The 26,796-nt window shown below is 47.7% G+C and overlaps 1 protein-coding gene across 6 annotated transcripts in view; it reads right to left on the bottom strand.

The window, feature by feature from the left end:
- FER (FER tyrosine kinase) overlaps positions 1 to 26,796 on the bottom strand; it is a 2,139,903-nt gene that overhangs the window by 2,021,704 nt on the left and 91,403 nt on the right. For 2 of the 6 annotated variants that reach the window (XM_069625479.1, XM_069625478.1), the window contains one exon: positions 473 to 502. The exons of the other annotated variants lie outside the window; for them this stretch is intronic. The gene's annotated coding sequence lies outside the window, so the exon portion shown is untranslated. The remainder of the gene's footprint in view (positions 1 to 472; positions 503 to 26,796) is intronic. 6 annotated transcript variants of the gene reach the window in all.

Genomic DNA, 26,796 nt, shown 5'->3' with positions numbered 1-26,796 from the left:
TCTGGCTGGCCAGCGTTACAGCTTCTCCCCACCAGGGAGTCCCGGCAGTGGGCCAATACCTCCCCGAATGGAAAATCTGTAATGCAGCCCAGCCGCAACTCCAGGACGGTTGGAGGTGATGTCCATGTACCATGTGGGTGTACCGTCCCCTATGCACAGCGGCAGCTCCAGGGAGTCCCAGCAGGATCCCCATTCCTCCCCAGAGGGGATACCTGTAATGTAGCACAGCCAGAGCTGCAGCCTGGGCTTGCAGACGGACAACCCACATGGGAGGCATCTGCTCCAAGAGAACACCAATGTTCTGCTGGCATGGGGGGCAATTTGTGGCCTGACCCTGCAATTGTGTCCCATCCCACCAAAATATCTGCCCAGACGGCCCATTTCCACCCACACCACCAACAATCCAGCCCCAGTCTCACCTACCCCACTGACAGTGGGCACTAACCACAGAATAATAATAAACAGTACTCACAGAACGTTGCAGCTGCTCGCGTAGAAAAAGCTATAAACAAAACAAAAAAAATGCGTTACCTACAGTCACACCAGCAAAAACAAATCTACACTCATACTTTCCAAGCATGCCCCCCTTGCAAGCCATCCCTGGTGGTCTACTGAACCTCACCTCCCCCCCCCCCCAGTTAAAACCCATTTGCCCCTTCCTACGGGCAGATATCTGCCGCCAGGGAGGGCTGCATGAGGTGCCCCCCCCCACACTCCATTTGGGGTGGGTGGAGAAGCCCACCCCAAAACATCGGACAGGCCCCCCAATGGATGGGGAAGTAGGGTTTGGGCACCCTGGGGGCAGATTGGCACACCATTGAGCCCATCTGCGCCAAGGGAAGTTTGGTAAACAAAGAAACAAATTGAAAATGGCAGGCTGCTCTTTAGGGGGGGCTGAGGTGCACCCTAAACCGCCGCCCCCCAACACCAGACATGATTTTTTTTGTTTTAATTATTTTCTTTGCCCGATTCCCTAGGGGCAGGTGGGCTCCCATTTGCCCCAGGGGGGCCCTACCCTGCAGGCCCCATCGTTTGAGGGGCCTGCCCACACTTTCCTGGTGGCCCTCTCCCCCCATTGGAGTGGCCACCTCATGTACTACTCCCTGGGGTGAGTAATCTGCCCCCCAGGGAGGGTGACAAGGGTTCCCCCTTTCCATTTGGGGTGGGAGGGAGGGCCACCACCCTTTCATGTCCTAAAAAAAAAATCTGTGGTTGTTAGTGGTCCCCAACCCCCTCCCCCTTCCCATTGTTTTCTATTTTTATTTTTTTCATATGCCCCCACCCCTGGGGGCATATGTCACCCACCTGCCCCCAGGGGTCTCCATACATGTGGCCCCATGCTTTGAGGCCCGGGGCGGGGGGGAAGAGGGCCGCTTATCTAGTAAGCAGCCCCCATTCCCCCGCTTCTAAATGGGATCCTGGTGGTCTAGTGGTCATTGCTAGCCACGGATCGAGCGCCTTGCGCCCAATCCGAGGCCAGCAATGCTTTACACAAGGTGCCGTTGGAAAGGGGAGATGCCCCCAGGGGTCTCCATACATGTGGCCCATACTTGGGGCCTCGGGGGCGGGGCCTGCTTACCTAGTAAGCAGCCCCTCACCCCCCGTCCAAAAGACATCCCAGGTGTCTAGTGGCATTGCTAGCCACGGATCGAGCGCTCTGCGCCCGATCCGTGACCAGCAATGCTGTCACACAAGGTGTTGTTGGAAAGGGGAGACTCTCCCCTTTCCAACGACACCTGCCTCAATCTCCAGCTTGGAATACAGCCGGAGATCGAGGGAGAAGGGAGAAGGGCTCACCTTCTCTCTTCACTGCGGCAGCCGAAAAAGGCTGCTGCTGTGAAATTACTTTCACTTTAATGCCGGCGTGCATTACGCACGCCGACATGAAATTGAAGGTAATCCAGCCCCCTGGCAGTGGGGGAAAGGGGGACCTCCCCCTCACATTTGCAGGGATCGCTCAAAACAAGGTGACAAAAAGGACGAGTTATCTCGTCCTTGGCAACACGGAGGTAATGTCAAGGACGAGATAGCTTGCCCTTGGCACTTAAGGGGTTAAGAGCTGGTTGATGATATGAAGAAAAGCCATCAAACACTGGAGGTTCTGTTAGACAAGTCTCTTGCAAGAATATCAAGTGGTGCTGTTTAAGCCACTTTCCCAGTACTGGAGTGGCAAATAGAATCCGACGGCCACTAGTATTCCAAGACAAAATAGAGACATTGAGCCCCTTTTCCAATGTCAAAACATTACTGCCTGCAACCATCATGCCTCAATGAACCCAGGACTTATGCAATCCAAGATCAAGTTTCAGGCCTTGGTCTGAAAAAGGCCACCTTTCTTTCCATCCTTCTGTCCTCTCTAGTGGATGTTATCATTTCTGTTGGGAGCGGAAAGCACCCTCCCAGACCATCTTGATCCTGGAAAGAACCCATTGAGGAAAGACTCCATTGTGGAAAGACTTCCATAAGGTGACAAGTCAAAACCCAATTGTCTCAATGTTTGAGCCTGTGCCAGAATTATATTGAAGACTAATTCAGATCATAGATATAGAATGATGCAATCTGTTTGATGTAGGTCAATAGAGTCCACTGGCTCAATGTCTCTGGAGGGAAGTGCTTGCAACTCAGGCACCTCTCCCAAAAGATGAAGAATGGTGGCCCGATTTAACCACACATCTCTATTGTCCGGGAGCAGACTGTTGTACTGCCCAACATTTGGGGCCAAACCATGGATGCTCCAGTTAACAGCAGGCCCCCTGCGTTTTGTCTGACCGATAATAGCCTGCTCTTCAGACAGCTCAGGGCCTTTGCAGCCCCTCAGAATACTGGGTGGCTGGCCAGATGGTCGACGTCAGCCAGACGCAGCTTGATTTCCACAAATCCAAGTGATTTGCCCACGGCCGAAATTACCGTGGGCAAATCGTTCGCATGAGAAAGATGCGAACTACCAAAAGTTTGCACCTTTCTCATGCGAACACACATACAAACTCACACCCACACACACCCATAGCACTCCCCCACCGACACCCCCAACATAAACAAACCACACTTACCTTGTCTTCACTCTGGGTTCTGCAGCGCCAGTTCCCTTTCACTTCCGTGATCGGGAATCGGCGCTGCAGGGTCCTTTTCTTCGCTTTATTTTTTATTTATTTTTTAAACAGAAAGCTGCAGCGGTGTCCCCCGCAACCCCCGCTCACTATACAATGAAGTATAGTGAGCGGGGTGATGCGGGGGACACCCCCGCAGCCTCCGTTTTTTTTATAATGCTACCACCAAAGGTTCGAACATTTTTAGAACAAAAGCTTCATGCGAGCCTTTTGATGCGGGAAAATTGTCACAAACCAATTTCCACAAGGTCCCTTAAGATGCTCCAAACAAGAGGCTCCTAAGGTATACGAGCCTCCAAACAGATTGTGACGCTTTATACTGGTCCCCACCTGCGAGTCCCAGTTGCTGGCTGGAAACAAATCACTGACTTAAGGAGACTAAGGGAGCATAAGGGAAAGGAGGTTGATCCTGTCGAGGAACGCTGTCAAGAGAAGGAAAAGAGGACAGATTCCCCATCCACATGCCCTGCTATGGCAACATCTGTAAGTATTGCTGCTGTGGGCATCATATGGCCCCCACCGGGAGCAAAGACATAATGAGCGGTGTAAGGAACTCATGGTGGCAACTGTAAAGACAGACACAAGTGATCATAGTTCAAGGGTGTTTATTGAACAATAAATGCAGGGTGTAAAAACGCCTATACTAAACCTAAATCTAAGATGGGAGCAAGTGTCAACCATCAAATGAAAAATAAGGCAGTCCTAGTGTTGTTGTGTCAAAATAAAATAGCCTATAATAAGAAAAACCTATTGCCAAATCCTTTCAACTAATCACAGATAGAGTGTGGGATAGGGCATCAAAACAAAGGAAACAGTGTGGAAATAATAAGTCAGGATGTGGTTCCTTGAGGTCTCCCTTCCCCATGTTTTTAGCACGGGACAAGGTGGGACTTGGAGCACAGCACACGCATGAGCCGTGCCAGCACGAGCTAACAGTTCTGTATCAGCTATCAGGTTCTTCGATGGTTAAGTCCCTTTTCAATAAAAGTCTCTCGGCTTCAAGGCCTGATGCTCTCAACAAACAAACACAAAAGTTATGTTCTACGAACACTTTGGGTGATGGCTTCACCTCTGGGTTCCCCTCGTCTGGGCGCTGACCCTTCAGAAATTGTATTCAACAAATTCACAAAACAGTTCCCTTCTCAGTGAACTTTGGGTGATTGCTTTCCACCCCTGGATCTCCGGGACACTTCCCTTCCCCTTGTCTTGCAGTACTTTTTGCTTTCACAAATCTTAATGTCCTTTTAAACAGGTTTTCGGGCTTTTCCCCTCGTTGTCAGTTTCCCTCTACCGGGTTCACTCTCGCCGGTACAGAGGATTTTTCAAGACCCCTGTATGACGCTTCTGGTTACAATAGTTTCTACCTTTGGGTAATCGCCCAAAGTTTCCTGCCTGAGCACCCACGTGGTGCGGTACTCCTCTGTTGCTGGTTTTCCCCTTTTTTTAATCAATGTATCATTAAGCCTTCCAAAGTTCGAATTAGCCGTTGGCTACTTTTTGTTCAACACAGTTAGTTTCTTATCGATTCTCCCCTCGACTCACTGGCTGTGATGAACCGCATACTTTTCTTTACCCCCAGAGTCAAGGTTGGTACCACCGAGACCAGCGCCCTCCCCCAGCTCGATTATTAGCGGAGGAAGGTCTTGCGTACCATAGACATCTGCTGCAACACATGCTGGCTATTGTTCGCGGTCTTATACTTTTTGTGGCAGTTTCAGAGCCTTGGTTGGAAAGGGCAAGATTGCTTCTCTCCTCGTCACCCTCTCTGTCTGCACCGTCTTTCTCCTGCTTTTGAACTGCCATGCTGAGTTAGCTTACACGTCGTGCAGTCTGCCTTGCTCATCCTGTGCTGCACCTTTTATCCCTGTGAGAAAGGGAAAGGGCAGGGGGGAGTGGGGGTGTGTGTGTGTGTGAGAGAGAGAGAGAGAGAGAGAGAGAGAGAGAGAGAGAGAGAGAGAGAGAGAGAGAGAGAGAGAGAGAGAGAGAGAGAGAGAGAGAGTGTTCATGTGGGAGGGGCAGTGTTTTGGAATATCCTACGTGGTAGGCTGAGAAAAAAGGTGTTGAAAGAAGAAGGGGGACACTGCGTCTCGCCCATCAGTGATTCTGCTCCCACTCCCAAGCAACCCCCACCCAGGTTATCCGCCCTCATTGGTCCACGCCCAGGAACTGGATCCAATAGTGATGGCCATGTCCTGCCCACCATAACGACAGATCCCCTGGGACTAGCTAGGGAGACACCTTCAGGTTTCTCACAGCGGCCAAAGAGAGGAATCCGTTTGAGCCTCCTGTGACACGTTCGATTTAAAGACAGTGTTCTCTTGTTCATTGCAAATAGTAGGTGTACATGCTGATTTCTGCCGCTTGGACCCTTGGTCTTAAAGATTTTCCTTTGTGGGGCATTTCGTAGCACAGCCATATTATTAGGCTGTGCAGAAACATGTGCGATGATTGTTTTTTTTGCTTTCCGTTGAGATTTTTTTCCTTCTCCTCCCCTTTATGTTCACTTTAAACATTGTCTGCATCTTTTTGCCCTTAAATGGTATTAAGATAGGAGGGCTCAAGGCAATGTCAACCACCAGGACGACTTCAGAAATAATGAGAACCTCGGCCTTGATGTTGAAGGCATTAGTACTACGGAAGATTCCTTCACTTCGCAGCCCTCCTCGCAGGATTCCTAATGAGAAAGCATCAATCACACCGTTATCAACCCCCACAGGATGTTAAGCAACGTTATTCCATCCGGTTGGACTGCGGCAATAGATAGGGGCTAAGCAGGCGAGATAATTGGATCTGCCAATATCTCACTCTTGTGCTGTAAATCAAGAGAAGCAGTCTGCACAAGAGCAAGCCGCTTCAGGTATTCCTTTAGTTTCCCATTTACTCCAAAATGTTTGAATTTGAATATCAATGATTCCAACAACGAGGAATGAACTTGTGACTCCTATTTCAGGCTTTCATTCAAAGTTACTAGAGTACACAAAATCTTATTTATTTCCAAAAAAAGATTGTCTTGGCCAGAAGACACAGGTGCAGTGATGCCGGTATCAACATATTTTAACAATTCTGAAAACCACCTGGGTGTAGCCATCGCTGGTGTAGCGGCGTAAGAGGATGTTGAAGAATCAGAGTTATGCGTTTCGGCTTCCATTATGTTTGGAGAGTCCTCCAGGCTTCCTTCGAAACTTGAGCCCTGCTCAATTCTGTAATCAGGGGCACTCGAACATGATAGAACCGGGAGATTGAATTGGTGAAAGGGGGATTCGGGCAGCCACAATGTTGCAGCAGTCTTGACGTTTCTGCCCGTTCCAAAACTGGATTCAAGAATGCTGTTATCATACGGTTGTTTGCTTTAATTTTTTTTATGGCTTGGGTTTAACTTTTTAAATTTTTTTGGAGCTGCCAGGCATGCTAGCTGTGTTTATGTCCAAGATTCCATCTTCGTGAACTGCTAGGAGGCCCTCCTCACCAGGCGAGTAGGATAAAATTAGGCCAAGAGCACGTTGCATTAATGTAGATATTTCAAGAGTCATTTCAGCTACCTTTGACCCACTACAAAAGGTCGTACATCCACTATAAGTAATGTTCACCCAGAAAATCTGAATGCGGACATGAGGTGAACATACTGAATTAACAGTCACTCAGACTCACCAGTCCGGTGCAAGGAGGCCTGAGATGAGGGAGGCTGGACAAGATGAGCCGACAACATAGTGCAAAAGATGTCACAACTTTTTCCACACTATAACATTAAAACAAACTGAGCACACTGTGCGCTCCACAACGGAGTGTGTTTCAAGTCCAGCCTCCTCCTGCAGCGTGTATTAAACAGTGAAGAAAGACTCCAAGTCAGGTTTCAGGATCCAACTAAATTCACCAGCACCTCCAGCAAAACACAAATACACTGCGTACCAAAAACATATGGGGTGTATCCTTGTTTATTTTGGAAGGAAGAGAAGACTCAGCTATAAAGTTGAGTGTCCTTGGAGTCTTTCTTGCCAATAACTTCTATGAACATGGCTTGAAGGCAGGTAGGAAAGAATCTGTCACTTCTGAAGGAATGCAGCATATTCGTATGTTATTATGAGAGCAGCTTTCTTTTTTTAGAATCATTATTTTTGGTTTATAAACAGAAAATCAAGCCACACATTCAAAAGAAAATCCCCACAAAACTGCCATCCACCCAGACAAGAAAAACATCCCCACATACCCACTCTCAGAAAAGGAAAGGGGAAATGCAAGCCAAAACAGGTGTAGTTGGTCCTTCTTTAGAAGACGTTAGATTCAGATAAGCAACCCGCAAAATCTACACTACTAAAAACCATGATCACATTTTCTGAGAGTTTGTCCACAAAGCCCCATTCTGTGCATCATGCTCTCATGTGCCGCGATCATGTTTATTAAAATCGGACCATTCTTTTATCATGCATGTAGTGTCCCCTTTCCAATGCCTCAATACCTTCCTTTTGCCACTCTGCAGCTAAGACTATACATCTCCAGTTGGCACACATGCCTTATGGAGCAAAAGGTGATGTACCAATGCCTAACAGGGCAAACTCTAGTAAAATAGGAATGGTCTCTGTGACCAATTTCCTAATCATGTGCGACATAGAAGTCCAAAAAGGATGAAGGGTCAACCCCAGAGTGACTCAATAGATTTGCATCCTGGACACAGGATGACATTGTGGTCCGCTAAAATCAAACATTTGGAGGCTGACCAAGCACCTAGGACTTGCACGCTCCAGACACAGTATACCACCGTTCATTGCAAGTTTACATGGGGACTGTGAGCATCCTGGACATGCAGTGAAGAAAAAGTTCAACATACACAATGTTCAAGCCACATTATTGATCCACTGTACACCTACGTCGTCTTAGCACAAAGAGATGTTAAAGGTCCTCTACCATGGCGTCATCAATGCCTTAAAAGTATGAAAAAAATGCTACTAAAAATGTTGTTCCAGGATAAGTGACAATAACGTATACATTTCTCTCGGCCTCAGTGCCATTAAAGGCAGGTGAATGTGATGGAGTGGCTACATTAAATTCTGTGGACTTCCAGTTTTCGGATCTGAGACATAGAGTGTTTGGCTATGACATGGGCCAACCTGAAACTGTCTTTCCATGTGCAAGTCTGTCAGATTCTGCTGTAAATGTTGAGCATTCTCCAACACGGTGAGAAAATGATGTACCTATTTGCAGGCCTCAAAATATACACTTGCCACTTACCACTGGCTAGTACTCATTGACTCTTGGGGAGTAAGAAATGGTGCCCTCTGTAAATGTGTAGAAGTGAGATTGCAAGTGACTTCTTATGCCTGGCTGGAAGCTTGCCATTTTTTATTTCCCCCCTGCTATTTGTACTGTTGCTCGTTAGGAAGCAGCTGAATATTTTTTGAAGGTCTCAGATACATCTGAAGACAATCTTTGGTTTTATATCTTCAGAACGTATGAGCACTAAACTAGGAATTTTCATTCATTCGTGAACCAGGGTATGTGTAGTTAATCTTTCAGGGATATTCTTTTCCCACCTTGCTTCTTCTGTTCAGACACGCTGCTGATGCACATCGAGGAGCACAGTGAAGAATGAAAAAGTGACATAAGGCAGCTAGGGATAAATGTGCCCTTGAGGTGGCAAAGTCACAATGGATAGGGTTCTTTTTGTCTATAGAGACCAGGGATTGCAATCCACCATGTGAAGAGGTATCTGGGCATGGGATTCCCCAGAGCCCCTGCTCTGAACTACGTCTATCCTGGTTTAAGGCCCCTTCACAGATTGCCCAAAACCACCAACTCCTCAGTAGGGAGATTGTGCTCCAAGGTGGGTGTCGAGACATCAAGCTCAGCATGTATTTCTGTGCTCTGCTTCACCAACCATCTCCCTCACCCCATAGAGAGCGTGAACCCCAAGTCCCAGACCCTTAGGCTTCTTGCTTACTTACAAACGAATATTAAAAGAAAGATGTACATTTGATGGGTTGTACCTCTGGGGAAAAAGGGAATCTGCATGTCAGGACTGGTACAGTCATCAGCAATTTACCATATACATAATGGCCCACATACAGGGACAAGTGGGGAGCTGCTAAATCGGCTTTTTCGGAGACCCACGCTCGCACTCAGGGAGATGCTGTGCATTCCTCCACTAGTGTGCGCCATAGAGGCAGCATCTCTCTTGAGTTTCCCCAAGTAGCTGTGTTCAGACACCAGGAAGTCATCGGTCCATACAGCATAGTCATGTGGTGAACCCACACATTTTGCCACACTTCAACATGAAGGATGAGTGTTTAATTCCTCTGTACCCACAGTGGCAATACTGATTATTATTAATAACTCAACAGGCAACTAATGATCAGAGGCACCAGGGGAACATAATAGAAACATGAAATAACTGGGTCTGGAAAACTGAATCCACCAAGCACTTAATTCAAACGAGCGACGTCTTACAGATTTGGTTTCAATAACTTTACATCTCACATTAACTTTTATCAGGCCACAAAATGTGTACTCACCACTAGTCATTGACTAGTAGCAATTAACTCGACTTGTAAGAAATGGTGTGCTGTGTATATGCAAATAATGAATAGGGCGAGTGACTTTGTATGCCTTGTTAGCTTCCAACTTAAAAATGTAGCCCCATGCTCAATGCCCCGAATAAAATTATGAAGTTGGTGTATTATACGCCCTATAAACATGATTTTTGTTTTGTTTTTTGCCATTTTTTTTAATTTAAACTTTATTAAGCACGTTTGCATTATACATCATTTACCAATGCGTTGCAACTTAGTCCTATACAAAAAGAGAAAGTACTTTTCCTCCTCCATGGTCCAGTAGTGCTCTTGGTGAATCCTAACTAAGTATATACACACAAGAACTGTGCCTTACATTAACGGTGGAAAACTGTAGAAAAACCATAATCAGAATAAATAAAATCTACATAATTAAAATCAAAATATGAAATCTGGTGCAATAATCCTCAGCAGTTTCTATACATGCATGAAACACATCTGTACATTTCAGTGAAATCCGGCGTCAACTACCCATGCTTTAAATCGCTTCCCCTGGGCTATATTAATGAAAATGAGGACATCTTGTGGGGCTTATAATGATATTAGGGTTTTCATGCCCCTCACGTATACGATTAATGGGGACCAGTATGCTAGGTATTGCAACATTCGCTCCTGCGCTGCCCCATCAATTTTACTCATAGCGGGCACGTACCAGACTCGTGCCCACCATTCCCTAATGTCCAGTTCACCCTAACTCTGCCAATGCTTTGCTATAACCAATCTTACCGCCAACAATAGACAGGGGACCAAACGTGATCCTCAGGCGCCCAGCTTGCAATGGCCTTGGGAATCCTCATTGACCAATAACATCACCAGAGGGTCTAGTTCAAGTTCGAATCCGCAAATCTCTTTAATTTGGGTGACTACCTTCCCCCAGAACCCCTGTATCGGAGGGCACCTCCACCACATGTGAATAAAGGAGCCAGGGGAATTTCCACAGCGCCAGCATTGGGGGGGAGAGCTATGGATTCATTTTGTGCAGACCATTTTCCGTGAGTTGAACCACCTGAGACACCTTTCCCACCCTTGACCAGATGTTATACCACAATAGTTCTATGGGCCTACCCACGTCCTCCTCCCACTTAGACATATACCCGTCCTGGGCCTTAAACTTCCTGGAGTTCAATACTTTGTATAGGGATGCCAGTTTTGCTGCTGGGGGTTTCCAATGAATAAATCCTCAAAAGGTGGTCATGCTAGGTTTCCCCTGGGTTGCTACGCTAGCCCGGGACGCCCAGTGCCTCAGCTGAATATACTCATATCTATCCGCGTCATTAACCTAAAAGGCCCGTTTACATTGGTCAAATATGAGAGGAAGATTATCCTGGACAATTGCCCCAGCCTGTGCAGCCCCCCCCCTCAGACCATCAGAGGAGTTGCCCCCCCCACCCAAACCTGGGGGGAACTCGCTGTTACCCCCATATCCCTGTCATAGGACATAGGAGAGGGGAAAGTGGTGGTGGCATACCGCCGCACAGCCTTGTCCCAGTACTCCAATGTGGTGTTCGTTGTTACAGGTCCTCGCCTGCCCAATCTTCTAATTCCGGGGGAGAGCCAGCACAAATGATGTACGGGGGACCCCAAGGCCTCCTGTTCGATCATGACCCAATGCTTCGGATTGTATTCCGCTGCTGGACTTTCTAAAAGGGGTGCAATTTGGGCAGCAAACAGGTAACTTTCAATGTCTGGTACCGCTAATCCCCCCCGCTATTCTCACTGTCATAAGTGTGTGCCTGGCAACCCTGGGAAACTTTTTGGACCAAATGAATTTAAAGACATGTGCCTGTAGGTCTTTCAGCGCTGTGTTGGGGATCCAAATTGGTAGCGCCTGAAATGTGTATAGCAATCTCGGCAATAAGGTCATCTTAATCGCGGTTATTCTACCCAGCCAGGAGATCTCAGATGCCCCCCATCGTACCAAGCCCTGTTTGGATCCCATTAACAATGGCGGGATATTTGCTGCTTATAAGTCGGTGTATCTCGCTGTGAGATGGACGAAGCATTTCATTGAATGGGAAGCCCAAGGAAAGCTAGATTTCAGGCGCTCCACCGTCTCCCGCGATTCCGTAACATTAAGAATCGTAGATTTTGAGTAATTAATCTTGAAACCCGATACCTCCCGAAATCTGTCCAGCAATGAGATAATATGTGGTAAAGATGTTCGGGAATCCCGCATGTAATAAAGAAGGTCCTCGGCATAAAGCGCCAGTTTATGGCGGTAGCCTGGTACTTCCACCCCCTTAATATCTCTTGAGGAGCAAACTAAACAAGCCAAAGGCTCCATCGCTAGCGCAAAGAGGAGGGGTGACAATGGGCACCCCTGCCGGGTCCCCCTACGCAGGTTCACTGGGCCCGTCAGGACCCCATTCACCTTGATCCGAGTAGAGGGGAGAACAAAGTTGGCAAATATCAGTTTGCTAAACCGTGGGCCAAACCCCATGAGAACACTAGACAAGTATCCCCAATCTAGCGGTCAAACACTTTTTCAGCGTCGATTGAGAGAATAGCTAGTGATAGATTATTGGCCTGGGCACGGCAACATAAACAATCATCCAACAAATGTTATCAAATGTCCGACGGCCAGGGACAAACCCGGTCCGATTCGTCGCCACTACAGCAGGGAGCACCCCCGCCAACCGTGTAGCTAGTATTTTTGAAAATATGCAGGTGTCATAGTTTAAGACTGCTATAGGCCGGTATGAAGAACACAACGTGGGATCTTTCCCCGGTTTGGTAAGCAGAGTTAATGTCAATTCCCCCACTAATGGGGTAATAGACCCACTCTCAAGAAAGGAGTTGAACGCTTCCGCCATGTGGGGGGCAAGGACTCCAGCACATTTTTTATAAAACAGGTTGTGAACCCATCAGGCCCTGGGGACTTATTCCTGGGCAGTGCCTGATAGCTTGCGTAACCTCCTCAGTCGTTATGATATATGATAGGTTATTTATAACACGCTTAATACCCAGAGGTTTATAAGCGTGGACCCGGGGATCGAACCTGTGTTGCTCCAGGTCGTCTTGCTTCCAAGGCGAGCACGTCACCCCTGAGCTATTCTCCCGAGACGAGGGATGTTATGGGATTCTACTGCCTGCTTGTGTGCTTCAGATATTTGGATAAGGGGAGAATCCAACAGAAACGCGTCCTTTGTCGGGCTGTGAAGAGGATCTGCTGCATACAGTTTGGTGTAAAATTGGGTCAGTAGGTCCATTTTAGCCGATTCCCCCTCACGTAATTGGCCCGAGTATCTCTCAACCCACCAATTGTACTCGGAAAGCCTTATTCAAGGTGCTGTAATAGAAATGTTTCATCCTACGTAGCTTATGGGAAATGTCATCCACCCATAAGGCTTTCAATTCCGCCCTCGCCACCTGCAACTGCCTATACGTCTTTCTTGCCCCATCTAACTTATATTGGGCTTCCCAACCCTTAACTAAACCTTTAGCCTGCACCCGCTGGGCTGTGAGGACCCTTTTCTGAGCTAAAGTAATCAGTTCCCCCCTCAGCGTTAGCTTTAGCACCTCCCACACCCCGGACAGTGCTACCTCCCCCGTAAGGTTCTCCTGGAAATATTGGGTTATCCTCTCTGTGATGGTAGTGCATATTGCCTGATCAGCTAACAAGGAATCATTCAGCTTCCAACCCATAGATTTCCTACCTCCCAACCCATATCCGTCAAGCTTCATGGTTATGGGAGAATGGTCAGATACCAATGCTACTTCTATGATGGCAGAGGATATTCCTGGAAACAGGAGACTAGATACCAAGAAGAAATCAATCCTGGAGTAGCTTTATGTACATATGGGAAGTGCAGGTAATCTCGCTGCTGAGGGTGTAATCTCCATATATTGAAACTAAGGTTAGATCCGTGCCCGCCACTCGTAATGTCAGCCCAATGTATCTTCCCAAAGGGTCCTTTAGGATTTTACCCCGCTCAAAGTGAAGGGAACAAGCTATGAGAATTGCAACCCTGCCCCTTTTTTTGGGGTGGAAGATGCCAAGTATTGGTGGGGAAACAAACAGGATCTTAGCCGCGGTCAGTCATGCTGCCACCAGGTGAGTCTCCTGGATCAGTGCTATATCTGCTTTCAGGTCCACCAGTTTAGGCAACACACTCTTCCTTGGTGAATTCAGCCCCTGAACATTTAGGGACACAATTTTCACAACCGCCATCCCCTTACAACCCTATATTTGAGGCCTATGACCCCCATAACAAGGCCGTTCCTTGGACCTGCCCCCCATTTCCTTGTATTTCCCCAATTAGCCCGGCCATCTCTGTCTATGTCCGACCTCCATTTTTCGCAAGGTCCATTCAGTGAATAGCCTACTACTGAGCTGCACTATTAGATTTGAACATTAGCCTGCGCCAGACCATACTAGATTGTGAATGTTAGCAATGCCACACCTAGTTAGACTTGTGAACAGTGGCCTGCGTTGCTTCTGGATTGGATTGTGAATGTTGCCAGTGCCGCACTTGGTAGATTTGTGAACGTTGGCCTGCGCCAGACCCGGTCGGGATTCTGAATGTTAGCAGTGCCACTTCCGATTTTGGTTAGAATTGTGAACGTTAGCCTGCCCCGGAACCATACTGGATTGTGAGTGTTGGCAGCGCCACGCTTGGCTATAGTTGTGAACATTAGCCAGCGTCGAACCCGAACTGGATTGTGAACGTTAGCCTGAGTCGCTTCTAGATAGAAACGCAAATGTTAGCATGCTCCACACTTGGGTAGAGCTGTGAACATTAGCCTGAATCGCATCTGGATAGAAATGCAAATGTAAATGTTAACATGCCCCACACGTGTATCACAGTGTACCCTGCTTTCCTGCTCCCCATGCTGTTGCTATATATCTGTATCCCCCCACTCCTGTCACTGTAAGCCCAGCCCCATGTCTCTATGTGTCTGTGTGTCAGCCTGTTCCCTGCCATCCTGTTCATGTGCCTGGTCTCGGGCGCTTTAAAGATAACCATCTTATCACATCACTATGCTAACTCTCTACTATACACCATCATTCAACTAGAACACAGCTATACCCCTGAATAATTCGGCCTAGCTGTTCACATACGAATACGACCCCATGAACATCTCATCACCCTAATAAAACGCAGCTAGCCGAGCACATTCCTAGTTTATCACATATGCGTCCTTCAGGCCTAACGCAGCCAGAGCCCAGTCTGGGTGTCCACCCACCAGACTGCACACAATCAACTGATATCTTCAGCACCACACTTAATGCTAGGATGCAGCTACCATCCGGCAATCACATCAGCTGCACACATATCTGGTGCACCCATGCACCCTACAACACTATCTCTCTCTACTGACCAGAACTACGGTTCCCGAGAGCGTTCAACCTACCAGTGTTTTGAGGTCATACCAATGATCTATAGAGCGCTATATAAATGCCAAGTAACATAACATAACCCAACAATTAAAGAGAGAGATAAAAACCAAGAAAAAAATAGCTCAGAACCACAACAACCCCGTGTGGGGTAAACATCAGGCCTGTTGCCCGATATAGGGCGTACACTCCTAGTGCCCTTGTAGTCGCTTAAGAACATTTTACAATCAGCCAAAACACCCATACGTGAAATCTCAAGTTAGGGGCTCCTTTCTCGTCTGTCCATCGAGAGCCTGCGACGTTCCTTTCTCCTGCTTTTCCTCGATTGGGACTCGGTCCATGCAGACGTTGTGGGACCCTGCGAGCTGTCGTCTGGCAAGTGCAGATCTACTTCCGGTATCTTAAGAGTTTCAACCGCTGCTCGTAGCAAAGTAAATTGATGTTGGATGCCATCTAGTTGAAACATGATGCGGAAGGGGTACCCCCACCTGTAGCGAACCACTTTACCCCCCAGCGAGTTGGTCAATGGCCTCATGAGCCTCCGCCTTTGGATTGCTCCTTGAGAGAGAAATTCGAACAGTTGAAGGGATGCCCCCTTGTACTCCAGACCACGTTGTTCCCTAGTTTTCTGAAAGATCTGTTCCTTGGTCTTGAAAAAGTTAACTCTCGTCAAGACATCCAGGAGTAGATTCTGACGTGTTTGGAAGTTGGAGTAGACTCTGAGTGCGTGCGGTCCAGTGCAAGATCAACTTCTGCATCCCCCAGTATCTCTTGGAACAACCCCTTGATGTATTCCTCTAGCTCTGGATCCTAATCTCCCTGGGCTCCCCTCTGACCCATACATTGTTCCTCCAAGAGCGATTTTCCATGTCCTCTTGCTTTTCCTGAGTGGCTTACCTATATGTCTCCAACGCCGCCACTCTCTGTTGCAGTTGATCCTGCGCATTCACTTGCTCACAGAAAGCTGTCTCCAGCTCACCCAGTTTAGTTTAATTCTGCAGCACGTTGCAAGAAGTCTTGGGAGGAGCTTTTTAGTTCTTGCACTGAGGACGCCATTTCCTTTTGTATGGACTGGAACAGGCACAAGATGTCTCCTCTCGTGGTGGGTTGAGTCTGATCTTCCACCCGCATGGGCGTTCAGTCTACTGGAGCATCTCTTTTATAGTTGTGAGACTGGTTTGTCCTTAGACTTCCCCGACTTCATCCTGTTCATGAGTGAGTAGGGATGGAGGAGATGAAAAGGGTTCTGCTGCAATCAAGGGTGTAAACAACCACCTCCTCCAGCCCTTTCAGAGACGACCTAGCACTCGCCCGCCTCCACACCACCAGCACCGCTGCGTTGTTTCCAACGGTCTCTTCTACCACAGGCCTGCTCTGCTGCGTTCTATCCTTTCCCCTGCCGACAATGCGAGGCCCCCTCTAGCCAGGTGCAACAGCTTGCTGGGAATGCTGATAAGTGTTGGGGTGTGTTCCATTCTCAGACCCCCTTTTCACCTGCAGGGTGATGCCAACTGCTAGACTGGCTTGCTGGTGAATCAGTTATGCTTGGTGGACTGGTTTATCACACTGCGGACCGCTGGTGAAATGCTCCTTGGGGCACCCTGCCCGCCCAGCAGTCAGCATCTTGATCCGTCTGCTAGTAGCTCCATCCAGTGCCTCCCGGCTCTCCTTGTTTAATTCATGCTTTCTGGTGAGCCCCCACACTCCGCTATTGTGGCGGCGAGCACTCCGGCTTTATTAACTTTCCTGTGGGTCAGCGCGTTGAGGGGGGAACGTCCCGGCTGTTATTGCTGCCTCTGCAGATGTCGGGCACAGGAACCCAACTGCCCGCCTTGCTGCCCCCCGCTAGATGCCCCGGGGGGCCCTCAGCCGCAGTCAATGAGGGATGAAAGGAGGGGGGCGCCTCTTCTTCCCCTCTTGCTTGGGAGCCTGAAGTCTGGGGCCTGGCCGACATGTTCCAATGAAGCCCGCCTCATCTCTTCTCCCGGGGGAGGACTCTCCTCAACTCTACAGAGGGGGCTTCCTCACCGGTGCTGCCTCCTCCCAGATGTCCCGGCCGGTGCGGGTCCCATGGTCTCAGCTGGGCTCCCTGCTCACAGACCCGCCAGGGATAGCTGCAGCGGCTCCTCCTCCGCTCTCATTGGCGCGATTTCCATTTTGCCACTTCCCTGGGCTGCGCTGCACAGCCACGAGTCTGTCCTCCGTGCCGAGCTGCACTGCTTGCCACCAACACCAAAGTTCACAATCTTGTCCCCCACATATTCATGTACGCAACGCTTGATGTTTTGCTGCACAACGGTGCACATTAAGGGCCGATATTGCTGTTTTCTCGACCCAGGGCTGCAGGAGCCAACGAGCTCACACCTCCATTAGCCACCAGCCAGGCCTCAAAATGATTAAATCAGTAAAATGGTAAGTCCCATTCCCATAAGCGAGTAAAAAATATGTTTCGACTATAAAACAGAAATGTCTTTGTAACTTAATAAATATTTATGTGCACCTAGTCAGTCATGCACATTAAAAAGATACAATCTTACCTCTTCAGATCAGACAGTAATAATATTAGCTTCTTACTCTGGCTCTATCTGTACTACTGCCCAAATATATGCATATGTGGAGGAAAGCCTCCTACGTGTCTCTATATTTCGAGTTGGGTGTATTTAAATCCCCATTTTTCTTTTTTGGGAGCATTTGCCTACTTTAGTGAGTAAAAGTAGATTATACACTCCATATCTATAGCGCCGCCCCTGCTTATACACAAAGGTTCTTCATGGGTCGAAATTGGAATTCACAAGAATAGGAGCTGGGTGTAGGCTTCTCAGTGTGAGGATTGTGTTACTCAACGTGATCCAGGAGCCGAGAAAGTCAAGCCTCATGAATTGAGCGCCTTTGTCTTGTAAGAACTCTAAGGCTTTTTTGGAACATCATTAAATCGAACAAGTTACAGTCAGACCTTTAGACTAACCCTATGCCTGACGAATGTTGGAGATCCCATTTTCAGTCGATATGTATGGCAGATAATGATGATCCTTCGGTGTTGGTTGACTGTGGGGCTAATCCTTGGGAAATTTGATTGGAAAGGGATGACCTCCATGACCTAATCGTAAAAAGCAATAGTTCAAGGGCACCAGGGCCAAATGGCCTGGCTACCATTGTCTTGGAAAAATAACCTGCAGATGTGGGTACAAATTCTCCATGAGATTTTTAAACTCATTAGCGGTAAAGAGTTTACAGCTTCCTGCTAACCTCCATTGTGATGCCGATTCACAAGCAAGGCTCCCGTTTATCACCTGGTAATTTTAGACCTATTTCTCTTTTAGATATTCCATCTAAAATATTAGCCGAATTGGTATTACATGAGCTAAGGAATAGGGCAAAAAACACTAAAAGGTTGGATGTGTTTCAGACTGGGTTCTGCAGAGGTGAAGGGCTTTATTCTGGAGATATTAAAAGAAAGAAGCCTGTCTCGTCTCTTCTCCCGGGGGAGGACTCTCCTCAACTCTACACAGGGGGCTTCCTCACCGGTGCTGCCTCCTCCCACTCTATGTTGCCTTTATCGCCCTCTTTCCCCACCTCATCATCTGACTCTGGAGCTGCTGCGACCATCCGTGTGCTGCAGGAGCAGCTGAGCCCATCTACGCCTTCCTATGAGCATCGAACCATCGACCTCATCAGCGACTTCGGTGCAAAGAAGCCACCCAACCTCTTTGTTCCATCCATAGAATTTCGTGCAATAAGAGCATTTCTATCTGTGTTAACCCGGAGGCCGCCGGATAAAAAAAATGTGCGCTCGGCATCTATTCAGTACTAAAATGAAGCTGCTGGGTTGTCTAGCAACGCTTGCCACATTTAATCCAATTATCTCCGCCGGCAGGTAGAAGCCGGCCCTTTCCGGGAAAGTCCTATGGATAAGGCCCTGTTTGCGCCTGTTCGCGCATCGGAAACGCTCGGCCGGCCCATGCACCTTTCCTATCTAGGATATCTTTGGAAGGCAAGAGCCCTTATACTACGTTTCTCCTTTCCTCGACGTTCCTATTTACTCCTATCCCCCCCCTTTTCGCTCGATACGTTGATTACTTCCCTGCATTACCTACGTGACGCGACCACTGCTTACTACAGGGCCCCTTTCATATTAAGTCACCAGCGGGTCTTCACCTACACCAAGTACAGTATCGAACTTAACTTTGAGGCCACTCGCCCCCTGCCTCCCACCTACTACATGCCCCCGCCTTCAGGCAAATAGCCCAGCAGAGAGCACTACATTCAGCACCTTAAGTCATATACTCTCCATTGCTATTTTAGTACTGCGCCTGTTCCTCACTGCAATAACTACAGCTCGACCTTTGGAGCTTGTGATACTCATCGTTCACTACACTACACTACCGTCAGCTCCTTATGTTGCCTACTTTTATTGCCGGCTCTCAGCCAATTGTACTATACTAGTATTTTTGTGTCACCTTGCATTTCACTATCTGTATACTCCTTATCGTGTTAGACCCAGTATTCCTGTGCTGCCTAGCTTTCTTTTCAGCCAAATTTGTTATACCCAGCATTACTGTATTGCGCCTTAGCATCTTATGGCCTGCCTGCACTCAGCCCAATATGTGATACCAGTAGCTCTGTGTCGCCTTGCATTTCACTGACTGTATAAATCCTACTGTGTTAGACCCAGTATACCTGTGTTGCCTAGCATTATACACTTAGCTTAATGTGTTATACTTAGCATTATTGTGTTGCCCAGTATTTTACGACTTGCTTACACTCAGCCCTGGGTACTATACCTAGTATACCTGTATTGCTTACCATCTTCACTGCTAGTACCCAACCCATCGTGGTATGCTTAGCGCTCCTGGGTCTCACTGTCAGATCCACTGAGCCTATTGTGCTAGCAGCACTGCAGTTGTCACACTTTCTCCTGCCCAATAGCCTACTGTGCACACCATAGTATCTATGAGGGCCCGCTGTAAACCCTACACCTCATCACACCTACAATTTGCACCTCATCTTACCTATTAACTCCCCTGCGAGCCTCTAGTTCGTTCTACATGGCTACACTATGGAGAGTAACACTCATCATGGCCACCCTCTTACCACTGTTTCAATCCATCGCTCCCACAAAATTTCTGCCCGCTTTGCAGCCTCATCCACATCCTACTGACCTGCAAATAGTCCCTAACACCAGGGTAGACTGCATCTCTCCCGCTGAATGGATCACCCGTTTCACCTCCCCACCTACACCCCTGACCCCATGCCCACTTAGCTTGAGGAATGCAAGATTAGGATCTTGCATGCCACGCAGCAAGATGATATACTGATCTCTTGCCCCACTTGACCCCAACAAGACCCTCAATCTTCCCCTCTGGATCTTCTCTGCCTCGTAGCAATACCTGTTCTCCTGCTCAATCCAGTCCACCATGTGGAGCCCCAGTCACTGACAGCCCCACCCTCAAGGGAGCCCTTATCAATGCACGCTCTCTGGTCGCCCAAGCCCTTGACATTGCTAACCTCATTACCTCTAACCATCTGGACTTCCTCGCCGTAACTGAAACCCGGCTACACCCTGCAGTGGGACCCACACTTTCACTAGCCATCCCCGACAACTACACAATCATCCATTCAGACAGATGCACTGGTAAAGGTGGTGGTTTGGCCTTCATAGCCAAATCACACCAGAACCTCAGAAAATTCCCGATCGCAGGCCTCCCCTCAGCTGAGCTCCTATCAGTTAAACTCCGCTTTCAGACACTCATACCCTCTTATTTCACCTCATCCATCGACCCCCAGGAGCCATCTCGTCCTTCGAGGAAGACATCACTCACTTATTAACCCAAAACAATAAACCGGGTTTGCAAATCATTTTACTGGGAGATCTCAATCTAGATCTCCATGATCCCAATGATCCAAATGCCACCACTTTAGACAACGCCATCACACAACTTGGTTTCAAACACAGCATTAACGAACCCACCCATTCCAAAAGGTAGAACTCTGGATTGGCTGGCTGACCTGAACTGCTCCATTACAATCTTTAACAATGTACCCTGTGCCTGGTCAGATCACCACTGCATCACCTTCACCATACCGAAAGGTGCCCACACCAAAACACATACTGCCCTTGCCCCCACAATTCATGTCCGGGAATAAACGTAATATAACACTAGACAACCTTCTTCCTCTACTACAGCCTATCACTGATCTCCCCCAAAACTCAGACATGGGCCCATCCTCTCAGGATGACCTTTACAAAAGGTACCATTGAACAAGCTCTAAACCAAATTGCACTACTGAAACTAAGAAAGGCTAAACCGGCGGCCCGTTTAAATAAATGGTTCTCTGCCGATTTAAAAGCACTCCGTAATGTTAAAAGATCTTCTGAAGCTAATTGGAGAAAGTCCCCTTCAATGCCTAACAAGGAAACGTTTTCTTCTGATGTGGCTACTTACAAAGCGGCCATTACCAATACCAAAAGAGATCTACAACGCCAGAATTCAGAACGCAAAATCTGGTACCAAAGAGCTCTCCTCTATTCTAAGAGAACTGGAGTCCCCGCGACCCCTACAGAAGACTGCATTAAGGACAAGGCCTGGTGTGCTAATATCCAGAAAGCCTAATCAGACAAAATAGCCTTACTTCAAACCAAAAACAATAGCCTAGCTCCCAGTGCCCACTCACGCCAACTGCCTATCCCAGAATTACCCTCATGCCACCCTTTGCACTTATCACCAGTAACTACTGAAGAAGTGTTAAATATCATCTTGAGTCTCAAACCCTCTAACTGCCAAGGAGATTCATGCCCTGCTCCAGTTATCAAGGATGGAGCAAGAGAGCACCTTTAATCACTGCCTTTATTAACTCCTCGTTTAAAAGCTGCTCAGTCCCCAACAATCTTAAAGAGGCGTGGGTCATGCCCCTTCTAAAAAAAAAAAAACAACCTAGACCCTAAAGCATCCACTAATTATAGACCCATAACAGTCCCATTCCTCCTCAAGATACTAGATAGGCTACTCTATCTCCAAATTCAAAAACGTTTGGAAGACAACAACCTTCTCTGCCTACGACAGTCAGGCTTCAGACCTAGGCATGGTACTGAAACAGCCCTCTTGAATTTAAAAATCCAAATGGACGAAGCTAAAGAGAAGGGTAACTTGGCCATCCTGCTGCTGCTAGACTAAACGGCAGCGTTTGACCTTGTTGATCATCAAATCCTAACAAAACATCTGTCAACTGCCTCAGCATTTTCACCAAATGCCGCCAGCTGGATCCAATCCTTCCTTTCAAATATAACAACCAGGGTTTTCTCACCTACAGCGTCTGCAGACCCAGTACCCATCCACTGCGGAGTCCCTCAAGGGTCCTGTGTTTCACCTACGCTTTAAAATATCTTCACTAAGCTCCTCTTTGATCGTCTTGATAACCTGGGTGTCACCTACACCAATTATGTACATGACACTCAGGTCCTCATTACACTCACTGGTTGCTATGAACGAGATTATAAAAAGCTAAACGAAATTTATCTTAAAATACAGGCCTGGGTGGCTACCCACAGCCTCTCTCTAGACTGAACTACTGAAAGTTGGCGCTCAAGTCCGTCTTAACAAACTTGACCCTCGACACAAAACCTTCAACATTGATGCAACATCATTAAAGTCGCCAAAGAGGTTAAAACTCTTGGCGTTTATCTAAACTCCACTCTCTCCCACAAAAAACAAGTTAACTCCACAGCCTCCACCACAGCATACACCAACAAACTAATCAACGCTTGCAAACCCTTTCTGTCCACAAATAGCTGCCTTACTCTAGCTATGGCCTTGTTCCTGTCCAAATTGGACTACTTTAACACCCTATTCCTAGGCTCCACTGATCGCAATCTGAATAGACTACAAGTTCTCCAGAACAATTCCCTTCGTTGCGCCTTGAACATACCACGATCCAGCCATATCTCTACCTTCAGACGTGACTCACACTGATTACCAGTACGCGACAGAATTTTCCTATGCACACTTGTCATCACACACAAATGCCTGTCAAATACTGCCCCCCAATATTTGACTGACGAATTCTCAAGATACCAATCTTCCAGACCTACCAGATCCTCATACCTACATAGCTTCAATATCCCCAAGTTCAAACTGAAAACAGCAGGGGGATCAAGCTTCCCAGTGTTAGCAGCCAAGTCCTGGAACACCATCCCATTGGCCATTAGAGCTGAACCCTCCTTCTGGATTTTTAGATCCAAAGTAAAAGAACTGCTCTTTGCCCAGCAACATTAGCTCACTTTTCTCTTTCCTTTGAACTGCTTCAATCCTGTCCTACTTAAGTGAACTCAGTTTCTTCCTCTTTGCATTTTTGTGTCACATTAACCACTCTGTAACCCGGTCCTTATGCTGTTTTGTCCACATGCCATGTTGTCTGCCACATTGACCATTCTGTAATCTGGTACGTATGTCTCTGTCATTCCTATGTACTTGTATCTTTAACAACCTATCTATACTAAAGCGCCCAGATACCTCAGGGTTAGGCACACTCTATAAATAATAAACTAAACTATGGCATTTGATACCGTCCCGAGAAATAGACTGTGGGCTAAATTACATAAATGGGGCTGACCACCGACGTTGTTATCCATCCTTGTAGGCTTGCATTCTACCACCTCCTTGCAAGTCAGGCTCAATAGAAAGAGGCGTTTATCTGCCCCGATTATATCAGAAAGAGGCCCCGCACAAAGCTGTTTGTTAGCCCCCTTGCTTTTCAGTGTTTATCTCAGATATTCGGGTTGCCTTCTCTGCCACTCATTTCTTTCCACCCAAAGTCGACTGCGAACAGGTGAATTATTTACTCCATGCGGACAACATGGTCCTTATGAACCACACACCTGTTAGGCTGCAATGCCGATTGTCTGATTTAGAGGGATACACCAAGACGACCAATATATGCACTAATGAAGCAAAAACTAAGATTCTTGCTTTTTGACAGAAAAAGGAGAATTTTAGGTGGGTGTTGGGCAGTAATATCCTTGATCAGGTAGACATTTTCATGTATTTGGGGTTTCCCCTGTTTAAAAAAGAAAACAAGAATGGTTTGTTTTTAAGAAGCAAAGGATGACTCTTCAGTAGCTCAGGCAGGTTACATAAACAAGAAATATTGATATTTTTCACTTGTTTCCAATGAGGGAGTTTTACTGTAAGAAGGTAGTCGGTGCCACGAGTCCAACGGTAATGCCCCGGTGAAAGTGCATTTCTTTCGAATATTTACAGCGAGTCCGAATGCTGAGGGGCCGCAGAAGATGGTGTCCGACTCTCAACACTCCATGACGCTTGAAACCTGGTTTGATGAGCCCACATGAAAGTGAGATGCAGTGAAAGTTTCGTCCACAAAATGGGGGACACCCCTACGGCTCGAATCTCACAGCAAATACGATCATCCAAATGGCCTCTGACTCCCAGAGGGCAAGGGAACTGAAAGCCCACCAGCCTACTTCGGAAGAGGACCTCACTCACCCCCTGCTCCAATTGAAGTGAGCACGCCGGCAGCAGCAGGATCGTAAGCACGCCGGTGCTGGGATCCCTTAGCCCACTCCCGGTGTTCAGGCGAGTACACCAGTGGAGCGGATCAGCCACAGCAACTGGCTGCGTCACTACGCAGCACCGAGGAGAACGCCAACCCAGGCGTACCGCGGGAAGTGCAGACCCAACAGCCGCAGGTCAGGGAAAGCAGACCCAAAGGGTGTGCGGCTCCCAAATCAACACTAGCCCAGGCAAAGTACAGAATAGCAGCATCCCAGGCAGCCAAATGCGGGGATCCGAGGTGAGGGCGTAGAACAGAACACTGAATCGCCTGCCGCAACCACATCCCAAGAGCCGCGGCTAATCCCCCAATACAGTGTCCATTGAGCGGAGGGTCTGAACGCTCCCTACCCCTCATGTACACCCACAGGGCTGGGTGTATCACTGCGGCCCTGCCCCTGACAATCTATACCCTTTTGGAGAGAAGAGAAGCCGAGGGAAGTCCCGACTTGGTCCGCAGCGACTCGATCCAGACCCCAGGGGAGGAGTGCAACGAGTCACCTCAAAACTGGCAGCTCAGGGGCCCTGCCAACCTTCCACCAGGCCAGAACTTCCCGAAAACCAGGGGCAACCTCCGCTAACATACCAGGAGGACCCGGCATCAGCGCCCAGTCTGACTACAACACACACAGAACAACGGCAGAAGGTGGGGTGGCTCCAGCCGCACCTCCCTGGGTTACGCTCATAGTACGTCTGCAGGCGGAACCCTCCCCCGCTGTGGATCTCAGCCTCTTCCCTCAAGAAGCTGCCCCAGTTGGCCACGAGGCCCCCAGTCTGAAACCTGAGCCTTCTCGGTACGCGTGGAGATCCGGCGCAGGCAGCCCTGGCACCCCACCAGCCTCCCCCAACTGTGGTGGAGATCTCCTGGCCTGAGCCCAGCAATTTTACTGTGGGATATATTGACCCACTCAACGGCATTGCCCCACATCACTAAGCTGCATTTGCGCAGAAACAACCACAAAATGGTTGCACTGGATCCTGTGAGCGGCATGGCTCAAAACTGCGTTTTGCAACAACAACAAAAATGGCTGCACCGTCCTGCCAAGCACACATCGGGCAGGATGCAACCAGGGGGCACATTGAATGAGATTGCCAGTGTGTTCCGACATAAATAAAAGGAATAAAGTGGAAAAAGGAGCATTGCTTTGCTGTAAAAAGCCAAAATATCCATTGAAAAGAAACCCCTTTTCACCTTTAAAAAATGCGGCTTTGATGCTAATTCCCTCTGTTCCTTAAAGCCACTGTGATTAAAAAGCCATAGCAAGCCTGGTGTGTTTCACTGTGCCTCAGAAAAACCAGCCATGATTCTGAATTGACAAGCCCAGTCAAACCAACTCTAAAAAAAAATTAAAACAAAAATCAACCAGGAACCTTACTTTTACTCACACGGGAAACGCGTTCATTTTCTGTGCAAAAATATCCAAAACTCAGCTGTTCGGAGAGACACTAACTAGCTGAGCCATGCCTGCTTCAATGTATCCGTGCTTCAGACCAACTCCAGCACTTCAAGAGAATAACTATATCTGCAGAGAGTGTGTGAATTTGCTGGAGATGAAAAGTTGAATTCAAGAAGGAAAGGCCAGCTGCACCACGTGTAAAGAAATTGGCTTTTGCAAACTAAAGAAAAACAAATGCCTGTGTGCTGGAACAGTACACTGGTGAATGAAAGCCTGACAGTCTTTGGCAATATGAAGGGGTTTGTTGCTGGTGAGATTATATAACCTGGGTTATTTTATGCAACTGGCTTGCTTTAATTCTGGATTTAAAATCAGAAGTTAAAGATTAAAACTATGTTGGCTGGAGCTGCAAGTTGGAGGGCTCTCTCTCAGCAGATACTGACAACCCCCTGATAATTACGGGGTTGAACAGACGTTTGTCTCTGCTGGGACCCCAAACAATGAAGCTCCCAGGGAAGGAAGTCTGAAGTGTGAAGGGGCAATATAACTTCACTCAAGGGTGAAACCCCCACCATGCTCTAAAGCAAATGACAGTTGGCAGCAGTGAAGGACAGAAAAAAATGGACCCAGGAACAAAGAGACTGCCATTTGGTCCCAAAGACTATTTCAGGAATAAACTTTAAAAACTTCTATCTTTGCAGCAAGACTTTGAAAAATTGTAAAAATGTCACAGTTTAAAAGTGATTTTTTGTGCTTTCTTTAGAGACATGGTAGAACTCACTGACACATTAGGGACAGAAAGGGCAAAGTATTGAGGATAAATCGAAAAGT

This window comes from Ambystoma mexicanum, chromosome 6p (assembly GCF_040938575.1).
Source record: "Ambystoma mexicanum isolate Mex_15411 chromosome 6p, UKY_AmexF1_1, whole genome shotgun sequence".
In the NCBI taxonomy this organism is placed as follows: Eukaryota; Metazoa; Chordata; class Amphibia; order Caudata; family Ambystomatidae; genus Ambystoma; species Ambystoma mexicanum.
This window is presented reverse-complemented; position numbering and strand designations above follow the sequence as displayed.